Below are 16112 nucleotides of genomic sequence, written 5' to 3'. Positions count from 1 at the left end.
AAAAAAAAAAAGTTAGCTAATGCCTACATAGATAATAATGTGTTAATATTGAGTTGCAGAAGTTAAAAAATTTGTGTGTAGGCCTACTGACACCACCAGTTCACAAGAGTCAAAGGTTTAGCTCTGCGCAGATCATGCTAGCTAGCTAGCTGCTCAGAACATAAGTGGATCAAAACATAAATCAAAAGGGAGGCACTATACTGTTTTTTTGTTGTTGTGAAAACATTACATTTGAACCAAATACTTTAATAATAATATTAATAATAATAATAATAATAATAATATATGTGGTTTTAGCACTTTTCTAGCTTGTTAAAAACAGCAACAAAAAACACAGTAGCTCTCAATTTTTGCTTAGATTCACTATGAACTCTGGTCACAGAAAATCGAGGTGTAGAAAAGTGTACGTTTAGCCACATGAATTATTTCAATATTTGTTACATAAGATAGTCTTTTGTTCCATTATTTCAGGTTCAATTTCATTTTTTTCGGTTCATGCTTGAACCAAGTGAGAAGTGGCTATGTCAAATGTTAGCCGTTTTTCCGCATTGAGTGATACAATGGTTGACTTGTAATAAAAAGGCTGTTATCGACGGGAACGTTGGAGTGGCAACTAGCTTTTATTGGAGGGTGAAGTGGAGCCTCTTGTTCTAGCTGGTGGGAGTTTCCACAAGCCAATAAGCACTTGTACGTTCTTTTTGACAAGCGGGAACAGAAAATGCTTTGCAGATTTACGGTAAATTATGTAGCTCTGAATTTGTATTATAGAACTCAAGCACAGGAACGGCTTGGTCTTAGAGTATGTGTCACTTTGATTAAATGTTTTTTGTGTTGCTTTGGGGTGTTTGGTATGCACGAAATGTCAACCAATTTCACATTTTGATAGATGTCTGAGAGCTATTTATGCCATATAATAACACTGCCATTATACTGAGTAGTGTTTCTCACATTTTGATAGGGGAAAAAAGAGCTAAAATCCCACCCCCAAAAAGTTGGGAATGTGAATAGATTTTCATAATTTTGTCTTTATTTTTAGAGAATCTAATGACAACATTCCTGCAGAGCTAGGAGAATTTCTAAAAAGCAGAAATAATTACATTAGAAACATTTTTTATTTTTATTTTTTTATATTAGTATTAGCCTCTGTTTTCCCTTCTTGCTATGTAAAACATTAAAAATTCCAAGTTCATGGAGTCTAAATAATTGCTCTCAAAACTGTGCAGGCATAATAATCAGACACCTGGTTTGTGGCTGTGTGAGTTTCGAGCCTGAAACACAGAACAATTTGTAACCTCTTGAACTTAAGGTTGGAACCACCTCATTGTAAAATATCAGAAAATGAAATTCAATGAAATGAATAGTATAATGAATATAATAAATAATGCAATTCCCATTACAGCAGGGGTGTCCAAACTTTTTCATTTGAGGGCCACTTACAGAAAATCAGAAGGACGCAAGAAATTGTGTTTAGTCCTAAAAATTGTACAAATAATTTATTTGTGCTTTTGCATACCGGTATTTAGAAAAATGCTACAGTATATAAACCAATTTATTTGTATATATATGTAAGTTTAGTTTTGGAATTTTTCATTTTAGTTTTTTATTAGTTTTCAGGGTGGTTCTGTTGGTTTTTAATACAATAAAACTTTATCATAATGTTAATTTCTTGAAAAAATAGGCCTTTATTATCGTAACATTGCAGCTTTGTTCTCACAATGACATCCACCTTATTCTTTTTTTTATCAAAAGAATGACTTTATTCTCAAGCGATTATTACATTCCTGACTATTCTCATAACATTAGGATGTTTTTCTTGAGAAGAATACAACTTTACACTCACAACGTGGTTTTACACTTACTAGACTTGACTGTTATAAGATTACAACTTTTACAAAGATTACAAAATTTGTTGTTGTTGTTGTTGTTGTTGTAACGTTACGACTTTATTCTCCTAACGTTACCACATCTTTCCTGAATGCAGCTTCATCCGCTTAAAACTATGACTTTATTTTCATAACATTATAACCTTTTTCTTGAAAATCCAATTTTATTCTTGTAACATTCTAACTTTATTCTCATAACAGCTTTTTTTCTTTATAAAACACAATGATGAGCTGTCAACATATGACTTTTTATTTGAAGAATATGGGTTTGTTCTTGCAACATGACAACTTTATTTTTGAGAAATTAATTTTTGTTGAAAAATATGACTTTGCACATTATGACTTTATTCTAATTATATTACAACTTTTTCTTTAATGAATACAAATTTATTATAACCGATCCTTTAAAAAATGAAATTATTTTATTGTCATATGACATTTTTTTTTTAATTTTTTAATTACTAATCTCATAACATCAAGACTTTTTCTTTATAACAATCAACTCTTTCTGAAAAAACTTTATTCTTATAAAAATCACAATTTTATTTCTCATTAAATGTATTCAAGTTTTTCTTTTGAAAAGTGAAATTCTCCCGAAATAGTGACTTTTTTGTCCGAATATTGTGATTTATTCTTTAAGAAAAAAAAAACACTAGATTGCATTAGACATCTTGACTTTTTTTCCTTTTCTTTCTCGTATTATATTTTTTTATTCAGTGTGACGCTCCTACTTCTACCTGAGTGTACACTGAGTGCTCTCGAGAACCCATTAGCATTCTGAGGATGAGGAAGTGAACTTGCAGTTGTGTGCATGCAGGAGAGGAGATAGTTTAGACGGTTAAAAAAACAAGTTAATGAGAAAGGAAAATTGCTGGCAGTGAGCGCTGACAACACTGATGACAGTCGCATGGTGTGAAAGTGGCTGACTTTTAGAGGAGACTGGTTGGCCTTTACAGGCCAGGGAATGACGGATGAATACAGATGCAAGCCCAGCTTCTGATCAAAGTTTTGGTTTTGGTTTAAATGACTACACCAGTTTAACCTTAAGGGCCATCAGGAGCGAATATTTGCACAAAATGATCGCAGCTCATCTTATCGATCTTGGCAAACACTGGGGAGCTAATGCTAAGAAGGAGTCAGTGTTTACACAGATGACAAAAGCGGAGCTTACATCCATCAAGTGAGAAGAAATATCGAGCAAATCAACTATAGTGCCCCAAGTAAGAGACAGTTAAATAAATTTTTTGTATGCACACTTTCTGCATTCTTTTCTGTACATTTTTGTCATTTATATATAGTGATAACAAGAATTTCATTGTAATAGACTCTCTTGAAGTGAGCCATACCATTGAAACAAATCATGATCCCACTGAATCGACTCCCTGTTACACACATACAGTATTTTACTTGCAATCTAGCAACTATTTAAAATTGGCTTTCTTTTGCCATCCCCCCATTTCACATGTAACTATCGTACATGCATTAAACCAAAACATCTCTACATCTGTCAATCATTTATAACAAAATATTTTTCAATATAAATTTATTAATAATGTGGTAAGTATTCACAGTATTTAAAAGTCTCATCCACACAGATTTCCAACATTCTGGAGAGTATTTCAGATGAAGCCGCTTTAGTCTGCCCAGTTTTCATTTGAAGGTTGAGTGGCTGAATACATTATTTAATAAGCAGTCACACACACTCAATGGAATGATGTCGTGAGGCAAATTTTAAAATGCTATGTATGAAGCATCATCTCCTTGACTGTCTCACAAATAACACTTTCACATCTGACATGAAGAACAGCGACACATTATAATACATAATATTAATCTCATTTAATAGAAAAAAAAAATCATCTTTTGAAACAATTTGAACTTCATTTAGATTGTTGTTTGGCATTTGTTAACTCAGAAGTCTTGTGAAAAGATTGACCAGCTAGCATAGCGTAGCAGCACAGTGAAGAAAATGCAGAAAGCTAGCTGGCTAGCTACCTATCTAGCTAGCTAGCTAGCTAGCTAACTAACTAACTAACTAACTAACTAACTAACTAACTAACTAACTAACTAACTAGTTAGCTAATGGCTCACTTTTAAGCAAGTGAATTTTATGCTATTCATTCATAGTCATTTGCTCATGTTAAATAGGAATATGCTCAGTTTTGTTACTTTTTTAATCAGTTTCTGTAATAGACCCTTCCAGCTGATGTCACTGCTTAGCTCCCGTGGCGCCTCCCGGGGTGCAAACAACCCATAAGAAATGAATGTAGAGAGCTTGATTTTCGGCGAGCGTTTTCGTTAAAAGGTGGGAAATAAGTGTCACAAAAAACGTCCCACGAAGGACACTACATTACCACGACTCATTGGAACCAGTCGTTTGGAGCCGCTAACTACAACAACTGGAGTTTGTTGGAGGCAAAGTGGAAGCGGAAGCTTAAGGTATGTATTGTTTGCTTGAAAGAGTACGTCAATCTCTACTTTCATGGTCTAAATTCATTCATTAAATTGTTTGTGTCCGTTTGTGTCGTCTTGCTGTATATCGAAGTCTTCAAGCTATCTTAGCTTGCTAGCTGCTAACAAACAGACCACACTTTTACTACACATTCCTCAGCGGAGATCAAGCCCGGTTAAAGTGTTAATTGTGATAATCATGTTTAATCGTTAACTTTTTGTTAAAAATTACATCAATACTTAAGCAAAAAAAAAGTATGAATGATTGTTTTGCTAACGATATGGCACATTCATCACATCTGCCTCGAATTTACAATCGGAGGGTTAATGTTATGACCCACTGTATATGAAAAGGAGAAAAATTACCTGTTATAAAATGACTTGAGCATATCCTCGTACTTTTTGTGGGTGCAAAGCAGTTGCGTTGTAGTTTCACGCTAGCCGCCATGATCGTCTTTCACTCCTCTCTGTCTTCCGCCTGGTTTAGAATCACTGCCAGCAGCCGAAAGAGCGATCTAATCTCTCTTTGAGCCATTAGAGCATCCGTCGGCCGCGCACAAGTTCACCATAGCATTGGTCGCTGATTTATCAACTCTTTGACCTATTTTCTAACTCACACTGATCGTTTTCTAATTCACTCGCATTGACGCGCTGCCCCCCACCGCTAGGGGCGCACTTCAACATTGGCAGGGTCTATAGCTGACTAACTTTGTTTGTACATTTTATGCTAAGCTAATGCTACTAGCCAATGTATGTTGAGATGTGGTCTACCGAGTGTAGTAAAATCTTTTTTACCTGTACTGTTGGTATTTTCCATTTTGCCTCTGTTTAGACTAACTTTTGTGCTCATTTCATGCTAAGCTAACATAGATTGAAAATGCAGTTGATGTGAGACACCAACTATAGTCGTTTCATTTTAGGCTTACTTACCTGCTGAATAGGCTATGCTAATTTTGTGGCTGTTTGAAGTAGCTTGCGTGCTTGCTGACCATCTTGGTGCGTACATTATAGTATTCTTTCCAGGTGCTGTGGGAACTATACTACTGTGAGTAGATTAATTCATTCGAATAGCCTTTTTGTCGTGCACTTTTTGCTATTATACATTTTTTTGTGGTCTGCTTTTTGGGAGCCTACGAACTCTCAGTCTCGACACACATATCTAACAATATGCCCACAAGTATTGTAGCATTGTCTGTTTACACGAGTTGCTATGGCATTTCCCATTATGTATTAGTATAAAGCTAAATATAAAAAGGCTGAAAGCAAAATGCCTAAATATCTTTGTTTTATGTGTTTAGTTTGACAGTAAACTTCAAACTGGGAATGCCATTAAAACTGTTTTAAAGCCTGTTTTTTCAACACCAGTAAGTGACTTTTCATTGTATCACAGCAGGTGCAATTCACTCTGAGGCAAACAACATCAGGAAGGAGGAAAAAAAACAGACGATGGATTGGTTGAAAGTCGATTTTTCACGTCTTGCTTGCCTATGGTGAAGAAAAGAGCTCCCATTAATGAGCAATCAGCATTCTCGAGGCAAAATGAGTGATGCGTGGGATCGAAGCAGCGGGCTGACGGAGATTCAAACACTCGCTCGTTTGTGGCATACAATATCAGGAACATCTGCAACCAGCACCTGCGGTGAGCCACTGGGATAAAAAAAAAAAAAAAATCGACAAGCCGTCTCTTGCCCGCTGATCCCAAACACCTGCATTCAGGTAATGCATTCAAACAGAGTGAAACTCATGGCTGAGAGGGATTTGTAAAAAACAGAGATTTACTGTATTTCACTCATGAAACAGTTGCTTCTTGCAGTTTAAGATGTAACTGGGAATTCCCTGCATCTTTGTGGTAGAAGAGCAATCAATAATGGTGATTATAGCATCATTGACCATGAGACTAAAAAGAGGCGTGTATTGCCAAAATAAACCATTATGAAAACAAGTAAAAATGGAGGTGAGTATCGCCAATGCCAATGGACTCTATGCACAAATAGCCGTGACGTGTTTCCGGGAAAATCTCTGAGCGCTCCGCCCTTTCCGGTAGTGGTGATCGCCATTTGTTTTCCTTCAGAGAACCTCACCAGTTGTCAGCGTTTTGGAGTATATTTTCATCGTTTCTCTTTCGAGTGTGATGGCGTATGAGTGTGTGTGTGTGGGGGGGGGATATTTTGTGGACCCGTAGAGGAGCTACAATACATGATTTACATTTAAAAAATAAAAATAAAAAATAAAAAAAAAAGCTTTCCTAGCTACTCAAACGGCTTGTATTTGCGTGTAGTAATCATTTTAAGCAATTACATCATTACCAGAGGCTCCAGAGCTCAAGCCGTCAAAATTACGAATCTGGGAGATCTAATTACTAGTTTTAAAATTCTGATAGACACAGTGTTATAGCAAAGAGCAGCCCCTGTTCTTTTTGAGTGAGTTAAGGATTTAAGAATAGAGTTTAACATCACATTAACAGTGCGTTCCGCTGAAGTCTTCCCGCACCGGAAGGTTGGGTGCGCTCATTCGGCGAATGTGGAGGTCATTTGTGCATATAATCCATAGTTGAGACTGTCACAAATACTCAGTAATCTGCATTAATATTTTTTATAGAGGATAAAAAAAAATTAACCTTTGCTTAAGGGGTTATAACACAGCGACATCAATGCTAGTTTTGATAGCCCATCTATGAAATTTTGTATAGGTTTTAGCATTAAGCTAGCAAACTTTTTTTTTTTTTTTTGACAAGGCAAAGTTATGTGGTTTTTCAATGCACAGTGTCTAATTTTGTTGTTGTTATGGAATTAAAAAAAAAATGAATTGAATGACAGCTTTGTTATACTTTTTTCATTGTGATCACGGTGGTCTGAGAGGCTACGTAAGCTGAGCACCTTTTGTTAAGAGTGACCACATCTTTTGTTAAAGTGACTCAATGTACGTTTTCAAATGAGTTCTTTTGAACACCTCCACTAGCCGACGTCGACATGTACAAGTATAAGTGACCGCCGCTATTTCACAACAGGCTTTGGTATGTTATATATATGTATACTTCAGCAAATGTCAAAAAGTGATTTATGACCCCCAATAAAACAATGATTTATTGCACCCCCCCCCCCCCCCCCCAATAAAACTTTATTACCCCCCCCAATAAAACCCCTTTGAAGTAAGCCCCGCCCCCTTCCGCTTTCTTAGCCAATCAGAAGCCGTTATTTTGAATTAAACCCCTACCCACTTGCCACCTTCTCAACCAATCAGAGGCCGGAAGCCAGCTCCTGTCAAAAAGTGATTTATGACCCCAATAAAACAATGATTTATTGCCCCCCCCCCCCCCCCCCCCCCAATAAAACTTTATCCCCCCCCCCCCCCCCCCCAATAAAACTTTATTACCCCCCCAATAAAACCCCTTTGAAGTAAGCCCCGCCCCCTTCCGCTTTCTTAGCCAATCAGAAGCCGTTATTTTGAATTAAGCCCCTACCCACTTGCCACCTTCTCAACCAATCAGAGGCCGGAAGCCAGCTCCTGTCAAAAATGATTGATGACATTCCACCCACCCCTCCCTCCCACCCTCTTCGTCTTAACCAATCAGAGATCGGAAACCACCCCCCTCATCGTCTTAACCAATCAGAGATCGGAAGCCAGCTCCTGTCAAAAATGATTGATGATATTCTGTTTCCCACAACATCAAACACGTTATCCGGTCCCCCCACCCTTCAACAAACACCCCCACCCGATTGTCTACGTACTTCCTCTGAACCCCCCAAACAGTAGCTTTGTTGTTTTCCGGTCCCCCCACCTTCATCAAGCAAATGATTCCGGTCAACCCCCACCGATTCTCTACGTACTTCCTTTGAACCCCCAAACAGTAGCTTTGTTGTCCAGCTGATAATATTATTTCGACATCCTCGTGTTAATAAATTATTTTTCATCTTACAGGAAGGATCCTACCACCAGCTTTTGAAGTAGCAATGGGGGGAGCGCCCCCCTGAAATTCGAATTACTGATAAAGCTACCTACTTTGAAGTAGAACGGGTCCCAACCGTAGGAACCCCCGACCCCCCTTATCATCATGTTGGGCGGCAGGAAGCCCCCACCACCGCCCCCCTCTATCGGGTATGTGCGTGCGTGAATGTAAATTAGTACGAGGCTCACTTATTCGAGTTAAAGTGAATATTAAAAAAATGTTATCCATTTGTTTTATGTTTTTTAAATAAATAAAAGAGACTTACCGATGTTTCGGAATACGAGGGTTTTTTCTTTTTTAAAAAATAAAATAAAAAAAAATAAAGTTTCTGTTTCTACCAATTTCTAACCGATGGAGAGGGGGGAAATATAGACGAAAAAATAGATTATTCGTGCGTAAAGGGCGGTTATTTAACCCATTTCAGAACCGCGTCCTTCTTTTTCCTCAGACTAAAAACTTGTGTGTTTGTAAAAAAAAAAAGTCAAAGAAGGCCGGCTAGGGAGGTGTGACTCCCTCACGCCGTGGTAAACGGCGTCATCTAATGGGCAAAGGATGTTACAGCGTATGATTAAGAGAGGGAGCATTAAAGTTAGTCTACAAAAGTAAATTAGGGTATTAAAATGTTGATAATGAATGTAAAACCTAAAAATTTGATTCAAAGGTATTCAATTTGTAAATTATACAATTTGGATGACGGAACAATGTATGGCATTAGAGTAGCCTTTAAATATTAAGTAGGGTTAATTTTAAATTTTTGGCGACAGCAGATCGAAACTAGCATCATACTAAACCCCCCTGCAGCCATCTTTTTTTTAATGTTACTGAACACTATCCCTATATTAAACCAAACTTAACTCATTTTACGTTTTGGTTACAAATTGATACGTTTTATTTTTATATGGTATCTATTATAAGACGATGGATGCTAGAATTTGTACATTTTATATATACGTGATGTTTATAGGTATGCTTAGACGTGTATGTTTTTATTATTTTATGTTTATGATGTGTATAAGAGTACGCTGTTTTGGGAGGGATGGGAAAATTTGTTTACCTTTTTTTGTGTGTTTAAAAAAGATAATAATTGTACTAGTTTTTTTTTTTTAAAAATACTGATTTCGGGAGAGAATATGTAATCACAAACTCAGGCAGTTCCTGCCTGTGGACATTATTGGTCAGACGTCTGCTTCTTTTTAAAACTAAGAGAATTGAAAGCATGAAACTATGAGTTTCTTGATACGTTATTAGATTTATACTCTACTTAACCCTTAATCTTTAATCTTAAAGCCGATCTTTGCAACAATTTAACCAAAATCATCTTCTTATTAGGCCGTCAGGTCACACACGTTTTCGTTCAGTTTCGCTCCACTACCAGGGGTACTAAATAATCTTTACTTCATAAAATAGATTTATTAGTAGTAAGTAAGAATCCGTGGAGTTCAGCCTCTGAAAACCTGCCAATTTTGTGTTTTCGGTGGTGAAACCCCGGCACTATTTTGCGATGAGGCGCAGTGATCTCTCGTATGGGCGTAGTGCCATTAGGTCGGTAGCGGTGTGATTTAGGTCACATGAGCCAATCAGGTAGCTGCTGCTTTCTCCTCACCATAGCAACCGCATATCAAAAATGGCGACCACAACGTCGGAGAGCGAAAGGAGAAAAAAAGTTAGAAAGAAAGTGATGAAAAAACTTCGTTCCCGTTCAGGTTTGCCCATCGCTTCAGCTGGCCCCGTTATTCCAGCCATCTGCATCATTTGTAAAAATAAATTTCAAAGTAGACTCGTCTGGGATCGGAAGGCACACGGAAGAGGGATCATCTCGCCAAAGCAGAAACATTGTCAGCAGGTATGTGCTACATACACGCGTGCCCATATCTGTTATTAATGTGACTGATATTTTGTATAGGGCTGAAAATAATTAGTTGCTAGGTTAAGTTTTAAGGCTATAGTTTATTAAAAAAGGCGAGCTGCTGAATGATTTATCGAGTGATTCCAACAGATGTTACCAAACTCGAGTTACCTGTGCCCATCAGAGTCATAATATAGTCACAGCTACACAATCCCTTTTCCCCAAACTCTCTTTCATCAACCTCAACAAACACTTTACTTTACTTAAATCTGTGATGTGCATATACTGTAAAGAGGTGATGTGACAATAACACTTATAATGTAATTGTTTTTTGTCTAAAGGCGGGTTGGTTGCTGCAGGCCGCTGAGATGAAGAAAGACTGTTCCATTCTTCTGCATATTCAAGACAAAAGACTGTGTCACAATGGAGGTACAGTTTTGTTTCAGAGATTACACAAGGGTCTTAAAGTCAACAGCAACAGAAACAGCAACCAGGGACGAACAAATGTGAGTTGTTACATTGCACTATTTCATTGTCACTTTGCTAAAATTACACATTTCAAAAGTAAAGCATTGGTCAGCAATGTCACTTGTATTCTGTTTACATTTCGAGACAGCATTAATTAGAAAGCATGACTCTGCACATATTAAGTGAGTGTGTGTGTGTGTTTTAGACAACCCAATGCTGAGAGCTACAAATTCTTTTTGTGAACAAGTAATCCGTCAAAGGATTATAGTTGACAAAGATGTGATGAGAATGGACAAGTTAAGGGGTTTGTGAACAGTGTTAAGAAACACGGGGATCTTAATGCTTCAGACTACAGGTAACATATAAATCTTCATATTGAAACACATTATCTGAAATCTATGGGGAGAGATTTGTCTAAAATCTCACTGTTTCAGAGAAAAATAGTTTGCTGACAAGCTCAATTTAAGTTAAAAATAAATAAATAAATAAAATCGATTCTCTAAAAATGAAAACCGGTTGGTTGTTAATTATTACATGCAAATGTGTTTTTTTGTCTTCTGTATTTATAATTGTTCTTTGACCAAGAAAGTATATAGGCCTATAGGTATATTTGTATTTCTTTCCAAATATACGATTATTTACTAGAATTTTGAGTAGGATATCCAAATACCAAAATATTCGATAGCTGCAGCACTAATAATACAAAATTTTGAGTTGGGGCATGCCCACACGAGTTATTTTACCACACACCCATGTCAAAACTAGCTTACTGCACACACACTGCACCCCAACTTCAAATTTTTGCTAACGTAATAATAATAATAATAATAATAATAATAATAATAATATATTATAAATTTTGTTGGATCCAAAAGCAACTTACATAATTATAGTTTCATATGATTGTAATTGGCTTATTTTCAAATGTTTAAATATTTCCTTGATTTGAACAAAATATAATTGTTTAGAATAATCTTGATTTCAATTATTACCAAAATAATTGTGATGAGTATTTTTTTCCACAATAGAGCAGCCCTAGTGTGATGTGAATATGTGCATCTTGTGCTCAACTTTCCCTTTAATTTTCTATTTCAGGCAGGATATACTGAAACGAAGATTGAGGTGTGATTTCCCCCAGCTGGTTTTTCACACCCCTTTCCAGCAACAACTCTGAAATGGTTTTTGTAGAGACATTATCAACAACTGACAAACTTTTAGACAGGGTATCTCACTCATCAGATACATCAACTACTGAGTCTACTGATGTAAGCCAAGTTTTTGTTGTTGTTTAAGTTTATAAGGTTTGTATATACGAATGCGCTGTGTGGAAACGGGTTTTAACATCTATCGTTTTTGTAATATTTAATAAACTAATAAATATACTGTTTTTTTTGTTTTTCTTAAACTGATTTATGAAAAGGACTTGTAATCGCAAACTCTTTTTTTAAAAGCAGTAACTGAATTAGGAGGTGGAGGGGCAATGTATTATGGGGATCATACTTTTTGAAATCTTTAAACTGTCGATTGTAAGAGTCTTCTATCTTGATGTTAGCCTTTTTATCTGAATATGTATGAATGAAATATCTTCTAATTATCAGCTCGGATTCTTTCAATGGATAGCCCTGTAACCCTTAGGTTAGTAGTTTTTTTAGAAAGTATCTGGGTATGAAATATGTTATGTTAGGAATATGGCGCGTACGTGAAGAAGGTACGTCTGGCTATGTATTTTATGTTTTTGAGTTGTTGTATATAAGATTGCGTTGTACATAAGAATTTTACCCCCTCTTACGTTTTTGATGTGTTATAAAACTAATAAATGTACTGATTTTTTTTTTTTTTTTTTTTAAAAAGGATTAGGCTTAGAGAAGGTGTTTGGGGCACTCTCATGAGCAGAGTGCGCGAGTTGTTTTACCCCCCTCTGCAGATGCGTACACGTATAAAATGCTATTTTTCTGTTTCTAGTTTTGTTACCGCTAGTGCTATAATTTGTGTCTATACGATTTTATCGGATGTCTCTATGTATTTTTGTTGTAGTTTAAGTTTATGAGGTTTGTATATACGAAAGCGCTGCGCGGAAATGGGTTTTATCCTCTTATCGTTTTTGTAATATTTAAAAAAACTAATAAATATACTGTTTGTTTTTTTTGTTTTACTTAAACTGATTTATGAAAAGGACTTGTAATCGTAAACTTTTTTTTTTTTTTTTCTAAAGCAGTAACTGATTTAGGAGGTGGACGAGGGAGGCTGGTACATGTGTGAAATGCGTGTGTAGGGTGTCAGTGTTTACTCCGAGGGGGCAGTAAAACAGTCTTTGAAAGCGATTGTCATACGATGCTTCGATCTGAAGTAGTCGCGTATAAATAATTTTATACATTCTTTTTAAAAAGAGAGAAATGTAGGTACGAATGTTCGAGCCTGTTAAAATGCAGCAAACTTTATACTTGATTTAGAAATTATTCTCTAATTTACTAGGGCATTGTATTGTGGGGGTCATACTTTTTGAAATCTCTAAGCTGGTGTTTGTAAGAGTCTTCTATCTTGATGTTAACCTTTTTATTTGATGATGTATGAATGAAATATCTTCTAATTATTACCATGGCTTCTATCAATGGATACCCTTGTAAGGCTTAGGATTGTAGTTTTTTAGAAAGTATTCGGGTATGAAATATGTTATGTTCGGGACATGGTGCGTACGCGAAGAAGGTTGATGTAGTTTTATTTTTGTTTTGTTTACGATTTACTTTTTTTTTAGGGGGATGTAGGCATCGTTTTAAGGTGCCAGGTGTATTTTGTGTAAATAATATATGGATACTTACTTTTTATTTTTGTTACCGATAGTGCTTTGTTTCGTGAAACCCTTTTGTTTTGTTTTGTTTCTTGTTTTTTTTAACTTACCCTTCGATGATAAATAAAACGTCTTTAGACTTATCGCTAGCGAAGATGTAGCACGTTTAGCATTCTAAATAGTTTTATCGCTGCACGACGTATTCGAACTAAGAGATCCCAAGTCTTTGTGAGTTTTTTTTTCTTTTAAATACCCATTGTTAAATTAGCCTATAAGATATTATTGAATATGATAGGCTGTAAGATTAGCTATACTAAATCACCCCTGGGTTTAAAACACAAAACTATGAGATTTAATCAGAGCGTAACAATCTACCGCGACGATCTTTTTTAATCTTAAAACCGCTCTTTGCAGCAATTTACCTAAATATATAGTGAACAAACGTGTATCTTGTATGACTAAGAGACATTTAACTTTTGATTGAACGATTTATTTTTTTCCTTACAAATCGCGCTTACTTTCCGATGATACGCGTAGGTAAACAATTTTTTACAAGCATGATTGTGAAATAACAGCTACTAAATTACTTAATTTGAATGAATAATATTTAAGACGTCTACCCATCTAACGCTTTAAAAACAGCGACATATTTCAGATAAAAATATTATTCGTACTATATTGTTTTTTTTTACAATAGTTTCCGAGTTCTCACAATAGATGTTCGATGATACTATTTTATGTTTTTCTTACCGGTATGATTAACTTGTATTACATTTATGACTTTTCTCTATTATCTTTGCATCGTTTTAAGGCGGCCGGTGTATTTTGTACAAATAATATATGGATACTTATTGATTTTTGATCAATTTTTACTCGTATATTTACCTACTTGTGCTTTTAGGCGTATGTTAGTTAGTTAGTTAGTTACATGTATATGAGTGCGTATTCTAACTTTCCCATTCACTTCTTGGTTCCATTCCATAACCCATCGTGAGACGACTACCGAGGAAGTCCAACGCATCGTAGAATTTGTGCTACACGACTACGTTCATGAGCGTATGGTGTTAGACAGAATTAAGATCGTTCTCGATAACTGTTGGGACGGAGGACTGAGCCATGAACAACTAGATCTGATCGCTGATTGGTACGTGTGAGATGGGGGAATCTTTTTTGAAAGCTTGCATAATTGTAGAGAAATTTCACATTTTACATACATCCATTGAGAACAAAACTGTTGAAGAACCGTGTAAACATGACTAACACGATGGAATATGTATTGAATAATTGGTATAACCATAATATTAAAGCGGGACATTTGGTGACCGTCATGACATTGTTTATTGACTGTGCTAAATATTATTACAACGACGAGTCTTTGAATCTAAAAATGAAATGAAAAACTTCCAAACTGTTATTGAAAGCAAGGTGCGTCCCTATGTTTTATTTGAGGTGCTTTTCAATGTATATCATGTCTTTTTGTTAACGTCCCGTGTAACTAAATAAAAAATATATCTGTATGGATTAAAATCATGTTTGTCGTTTGTTTTCTTATCGAGTTTTAGACCGCCGGTGGAGCAAGGAAGTGGCGAGGGATGCGTGGATAGGAATTAAAAAAACTATTAAACTTCGGGCGGAGGGTTATTCTCCTCTTCCTCAGCGATAGGGTCTATCATCTGTAAATATAAACGTGGGTAACCCTCCTTTTTTTTTTTTAATTATTATTGATGTTATTAGGCTACATCGATTCGTCAAAAGTAGTTTACCGAGATGGATGCCGTAGACGATGTCGAGGATAAGTTGCAAGCGGTCATGGGGCTGGAACTCCGGTAGGGTCCGTCGATAAAGGTTACGTTTGCCTCATCCTCTTCGACGTCCGAACGCTCAGGACTAGATGCTGTAAGATTTGGCGGCTCGCTGAAAATCTGCATACTTCTGGAGAGTCGTGGGGATGTCCAGATCGTTCTAACTCGATCCCCCGGAGGTGGTGGCACTAGTGAATCTCCTCAAAGATTATCAAACGTTCGCGATGTTAGGGGGTTTTTTTCCCGAAGGGGGAGCGGTCTTTATTAGCACGAGACCCCCCCCACAGGGGCGTGGTTTTTACCAAAAAAAAAGGTTGGTGGCGCTAAAACAACAGATTTTTAAAAAATGAAAGTCAGAGAGTCTCCTTGATTCCTTCGCACATTAAAATCAATATGCGACTAATATAAAAACATTTACCGTAAAATAAAACATCTTTGAATAAGTCCCCCCTGTTTTAATCCGGGATAAAACATTTAACGATAATATTCGTCAGTAAAGACACAAGGGGTATAAGCCGACGTTTAAAGCGTGTAAAGACGTCGCTAAAGAGTAAACTCTCGGAATAACTTTAAATTATAAAACGTTAGCCTCACGAATAATTAGTCAATACGGGAATCGAGTAGTTAAATATTAATTACAAATTTTAACGGTATACGTACGCATTCAATAAAAATACAAGCGGGCGATTAATACTCGGCAAAGTTACGCCTAGAATTTTTAAAATAAAAATGTATAAACACGTTTTGTTTTACTTTGTTTTGGAGGGACCGAGTATTTTGAAACATTTCATAGTAAAGCGTAAGGAGAACTAAAAAGTTTCATAAAGGTAATAATTTGACTTTATAAAAAACAAACAAAAAAAAAACAGTACCTAACTAACTCAATTCGAGTTTATTTTATACAGCGCATTCAAACAGTCTAAGCCATCGT

General features: G+C 36.1%; 1 long non-coding RNA gene across 1 annotated transcript; it reads left to right on the top strand.

Moving 5' to 3' along the window:
- The first annotated feature begins 8653 nt into the window (after positions 1 to 8653).
- On the top strand, positions 8654 to 12823 carry LOC144016283 (uncharacterized). The gene is made up of 3 exons (XR_013282879.1): positions 8654 to 10123; positions 10468 to 10632; positions 11690 to 12823. It is a non-coding gene; the product is annotated as an uncharacterized LOC144016283 (long non-coding RNA).
- The last annotated feature ends 3289 nt before the right edge of the window (positions 12824 to 16112 follow it).

Source organism: Festucalex cinctus, chromosome 1 (genome assembly GCF_051991245.1).
Source record: "Festucalex cinctus isolate MCC-2025b chromosome 1, RoL_Fcin_1.0, whole genome shotgun sequence".
NCBI classification, from domain to species: domain Eukaryota; kingdom Metazoa; phylum Chordata; class Actinopteri; order Syngnathiformes; family Syngnathidae; genus Festucalex; species Festucalex cinctus.
Note: the sequence above shows the minus strand (reverse complement) of the source record. Positions and strands in the feature narration are given on the sequence as shown.